This window comes from Poeciliopsis prolifica, unplaced genomic scaffold (genome assembly GCF_027474105.1).
Source record: "Poeciliopsis prolifica strain line A6 unplaced genomic scaffold, Auburn_PproV2 SCAFFOLD031, whole genome shotgun sequence".
In the NCBI taxonomy this organism is placed as follows: domain Eukaryota; kingdom Metazoa; phylum Chordata; class Actinopteri; order Cyprinodontiformes; family Poeciliidae; genus Poeciliopsis; species Poeciliopsis prolifica.
Genome location: NW_026562406.1, coordinates 5,180,477 through 5,186,476, shown reverse-complemented (window position 1 = coordinate 5,186,476; position 6,000 = coordinate 5,180,477).

Here is a 6,000-nt window from a genome sequence, read left to right as displayed (position 1 = left end):
AGTTTAGAGAAAGTAAAACTCACCTTTATGTGAATGCATAACAAGGTGAACATCTTAAAACATTTCTTCTGCTTACTTGTTGGAGCTTTCGGATATTTGTACATCATTAATTGTTACCTTGGGCAAGCCCTGCAAGCACATACAGTGTAAAATGCCATTTTCAACATACCGGAAGCGACCGAGCCGCTTATCCCTGAACGCGGAAGCTGACGTGCAAAAAGCCCGTTGGGTGTTGGAAAAGAGCACGTCCCCTTAGTGGATGTTGCAAGTCATAGCACTAAACTAACCCTTCCTCTAAACAAATACAATTTTGCACATTTTAAATCAAATTAGATAATGACACAAATGCAGATAATCTAAATAAATGAACCTGTTGTTAATAAATTCAAATTGAACAGGATTACACCCTGCAATGACAGCAGGAGTCTGAGCAGCTCCAGAGTTTACTTACCAGTGTAGTCATAATAAAATTACAATTCAAATTCCATTTCTGGACCTAAATTAATTTGTTTGCTTTTATTTTTGGAGCATATTGTTTATTCACATTTATACCTGGTTAATTTGGTGAAAATGTTGCCACTTCGTATTGTTATAGTGTTATACCAAATCATTTTGGTTGAAATAAAGACTTTCACCAAGTCTTACATATGCCCTTTTTCCACCAAAGTGATGAGTGCACAAGATATAGAACATTATTTTTTGTTGTTATGGAAAAAGAGCCTTAATGCCAGCTGCCACAAACAACCTACACAGTTGTTATTTTTTCTGGGGAAGACAATTGTGCCATTGTTACTCAGTCAATATTCACACTGTGATAGAATTGTTTCTTTCCACAGACAGCTTAACCCTCTTTGTTGCTTTAACAATCACTGTCCAGACGCCTTGAAGTTATTATTAATGCTTTCTTCCTTGGCCGGGCAGTCTTCACTTGTCAATTGGTTTTATCTGCTCGTAGTTAAAAGCTGAGTGTGTTCTGTATAAGAAGGTCACTAGTTTGTGGCAGCAAGCTATCTGAAATCCTGCAAATTTATTGAACCTCATTGTTGATAGTGATTTAATCTTTTATTGAAGTATTGTCAACTCGCACCACAAAATCCCTGTGGGGGAAAATACTCTGTTAAAAAAATATTGTTTTCAACAAAATCCAAAATGCAACAAATTTTAGCACTCCTAGGAAGTCCTATGAATTAAATGTCATCAAATTATTTTTGTAATTTACACTTTGTTTTTTTAAAAATGATTAGAGAGACTAGAATGTCTAATTAGCAATTCATTCATTTCTGACATGAAGTCTCATTTTCCTTAACCATTCTAAATGAGAGAACATGTCACAGAGGATGGATGCATTTTGATCTTAATTTCTCAGGTAATGCTCAAGCATATGTCCTTATTCAGAACAGCTATGATTGAGTACGAAACCCATCAAAGCTTATCATGTAAACATACATATTTATGTCGGTAGAGGTGAAGAATGCTTTACCTATACCATAGGAATGAAATCGAATAACAATGTCAATATCTTTTTGTTATTATATGTTCTTGTGCAAATATTTTGATCAAAATGCTCACACATGTGTAAAGCCTTGAAGGCTGAACATGGACATTTCTTAAGGTGTAGCTCATTAGATTTTTATGAACACCAGAAAGGTTATTTAGGAAAGCATCCTTTAGGACATATGCATATGCATTAAAAACTGCAATACACATTTTCACCGAACTGTTGATGACTTTTGAGAAAAAAAAAGTGCAAGTGCAATTGTCTTTGTCCTAGGAGTTTATGTTTAAGTTACCAAAAATCCAGTAGCTTCATGTCACCTGTATGCTGGAGGATCTAGTATTAGGTTGCAATACATACATGGAGCCGTGTGTCACTGCAAGCAGCTGTGGGGATTCCAGAGATGACTGACAGAAAAATGAGTGAAGTACCATTCGCCACAAGAAAACGTTCCATTCCCTTGGTAGCAAAGAAAAAAAAACAATCCAGAAGGTGTCTCATATATTTAATGTTTTATGGTTATGTGCTTCATTCAACTGCATAGAGTGAAAAGAGTCTAAGAAAAGCTTTAATCTGGCAAACAAAACACCTGGAAAACACCAGATTATGATCACAATAAGGACGACCAGAAGAGATAGTAAAAAATTGGATAATAGTGAGGCAAGAGGCCTTGTAGCAAATTGTTTCCTTGGCACTTTCGGTCACACATCTGTGGGAAAAACACTAAAGCAACAAGTGGCCATCGGAGCACAGTAAAGATCTCTGTGAGCTTTAACACACAAAGCGAGGGAATCCACAGGAAGAGGACAGGGACGGGTAGAAAGGACAGGAGCATCAAACTGGCCAAAAACTCCTTTCAGACAGAAAAGCAAACACCGTTGTTGAGGTTACTATTTATCTCATGCCAGCCAAGTTGGCACGCACATCTGGCGGTGGGTACTTAGTGCAATTATTTATGATTTCCTCCAAGATTTAAAAGCTCTTCGCCCGGCCTTGTAATGCAGTAACTGATTGCACTGCTAATGTAATTAAGGGGAGATTATGATGTCCACGTGGCACACCAGATGGTGGCATTCACAGCAATGGGGGAAGGCACAACTGGCACACCACTGCACAAGGGCAGTGAGGCGCAGTCAGTCGGAGCAGTCCAGACTCCCCACCAGAAGGAGGAAAGTATACGTGCGTGTGTGTGCGGGTGTGTGGATGGGTGGGCGGATGGATGTGAGGTCCGTGCACACAGATGCATGACAGTATATGAGCATGTATTTGATGATAAGTTGAGCAGGAAAGTGTTAGCTAATGCAAAACAGCACCAAGGAAATTCCAGATTCACATCCATAGTAAAAATTCAGAGTCTGTCTGGGAATTTATTTCAGTTATACAGTTCAAAAAGTGAAACTCGCACTGTGTATCATCCAAACTTGTCACAATTACAATAATGTATTTTGAGTATTTATTTCAAAACAAATGCAAAAAATACAACTTCAGATGAAAAAAAAAAAATAAAAATCATAAAGTAGTAATACTGCACAAAGACTAACAACCTTCTAATGAAAGGTTGTTTCATTAGAAACAACCTTATTACAGCTGTCTTCTGTAATAAAGAAGACAGCTGTTCACAAAGTGCAGTATGCAAGTTTAATGAAAAGTTGAGTGGAAGGAAAAAGTGTGGCAAAATTCTACTTGCAGCCACTCCTGAACTGAAAACAAAGTCAGAAGAGTCCAGGGAAAAAGTTAGTGGGTGATTGCTTTTGTACGCCGTCATCTTTTCAGTTGGATGTAAATTTTGCATCTCATTTGGAAGTTGCTTTAGGTGCCACTTCACCTGATAGTGTTGAGTCAGACTGTTTTTGTCAAGTTCAAAGCCAATGCATTTAAGATCATTTAACGCTTTGTTCTGCTGAAGAGTTTTATGAAGATGCTCATTTCATTTTCCTGCAAGACTTTGCAGCTGCAGAGATTGACAAAAAATACCAATTTCTGCCTTTTTTGATTACTGTTTCAATGTGAATAATTTGCCTTAAAATATTTTCTTGACCCAAAGGCCCCAACGAGCATCTGGAGCGTGTAATTAATAGGAAGACAAAAGCCCAGATATTGAGTGAGTAAACTGTACAGTAACTCCACATAAATTATTTTTCAGTAGGTGTCACTGTATTAAAACATTCTTTGTGACATAATTACATTACATTACATTTTTGGTCCAATGTAATGCAATGTAATTATCACGAGAAACTCAAACTTTACTTCTAAGCCATAGTCTTTTAAATGAACAGAAAAATCCCACAAAGTATGTCACTGTCTGTGCTTTTTAAAATAAATGTGATCGTTAAATCTGATGCACTTTTCTTTGCATTAGTTAAGCCACTCAATCAACGAGACTGAATGCCAAAAACTCAGAAGTGCATGAATAAAAATGAAAACCTGCACTTTGATTTTAGAACGTGGATTTTTACACGCAAAAGCAGCCCGACGACGTACTTTCAACCATAAGCTTGCTGAATCAGAAAATAAATATAACAGTTCATACATTTTAAACCCTTACAATTCAATGTTTTAGTGAGGAAAACAGATGGGGTGAATGTAAAATTAAATCACATTTGGACAATCCATCATGTTTCCGAGGACTTTCCCAGCCAGGGCGACAATGAGACCTGACCAAACTGACCTTTAATTAGAAAGAAGCATGACATTATGGAGCCTTGCAAGGCTGTATCCTTTGGGGGGCTCTAAGGGTAGGCTTCTTAAAGCTGGTTATTATAAGCCATTCAAGAGACACGGGGATTTGGTTTTCTGTGTGTAGACAGAAAAAAAAAGTGAGGAGGAGAGGAGGGGGCTGTGGGTTATGTATAAAATGAGACCTGCAGATTTCTACATAGCCCATAATGGGTTCATGTGGGTGACATTGGGACTGTGTAGATTTCCCAAGTTGAGATAGGGATAATATTACTCTTGGGGTAGCAGCACAGAAATTTCCATCTTCAGTCCCTACGCTGGTGTCAGCAAATTACAGATTGCAATAAATGACCTTTAGACATAAAAAAGAACCTTTCCTTTTTCTTCTTTTTCCATCACTTATGTGGGAAGTTATTCAAAGAAAAAAAGGTAGAATTTTGGGTCCCAGTGCTTGTCTGTTCTCTGTTAATTAAAACTCAGAACGAACAGCGTTCAGATTGATGTTTAGAACACGATAAGATGTTCAGGCAGGTCAGCGCGAGTTGAAATAAAGCCGATGTCAAACAAAAGGTGAAAACAGCAATCGCAGCTCTAATGAATCTTTTCAAAACGCCAACCCGTAACACCCTGCACCTCCCGCTGGTGGCTCCCCTGCAGAAACCTGCCACAGCCATCATTCATCTTACCCCGCAATCCTCCGCGTGTGAGGCGGCGCCCGTTAAAAACACTGTAAAAGCTGATGATTTTCACAGTTAGCATGTGTTGCTGATGACTCCACTCTCGACGAGAGCTTCATCACCTCTTCCATAATTAGACCATTACTTTAGCAGGTGCACCTCTCTTCCAAACCAGATTAAACGCATGCATGTGTTGTAATTTTTTTGTTTTTGTTGGTGCTATTCCTTTCAACAGACGCCTTTGAATTCTTTTGCTCTCAACTGTGCCAAAAAATTCAACGCGCCTTCTCCGTTGTGCGTCAACACCTTGATATGGTAGCATGTGTCGGTAGGATCTTGTGCGTGTGAGGGCGGGAGTGATGACGTGGGGTGTAAATGCAGACGAAGGAGTGAGATTATTGAAAAAGGAAATCTCTGATCAAATACTTTTCTCTGCTCCGATCGTTTGCCACGGAAAGCAGCATCAGTGATGATAAGCAGCACTGAGCTGCTGCGTGTCATTGGAGGTTCGGCGTTTGGCAGCGGGGCTCTATCTCCATAAATATTTTCCTGCCAGTCACTTCTGAATTAGTCTGACTTTACGCACACTGCCACGCCTGCCTTCACAATTCCAGTTTCAGACCCTGGATTGTGAAATCAAACAAAATAAAGGTTCAGCACCTGTGATTTCAATTCATACAAGAAATTATTTTTTGTTTGTTTGTTTTTAGATCACATGAACACTGCCTCATGCGTCTCAAAAATCCAAATCTAGGAATGATGTCACATTAAAGATGAGTTGGTTCCAGCTGCAAGTCGGAAAACCTGAGGGGATTTTCCAAATGTTGGGGTGAAAACTACTATTAGCAATATTTTCCAAACACTAAAATAAGATTAAAAATAGATATCAAACATTACAATGTGTAATCAAACATTACAATATGTAATGTTTGATATATATGCTTTAATGAGAGACAAAATAATAAATTCTTAGTTACTAATAAAATAGTATATAACTACATATTTCTCTGCATATTAGTTTCTGACCTGAGGGTGTATTTTTGTTGTACTGTCTGCTGGGAACAGCAAACTTTCAAACAATAGTAGGTCTCAGGTTTGAATAGATCCTCTCTTGCTTGTTTTATTACTTTTAAATTATTATTTTACCTACAT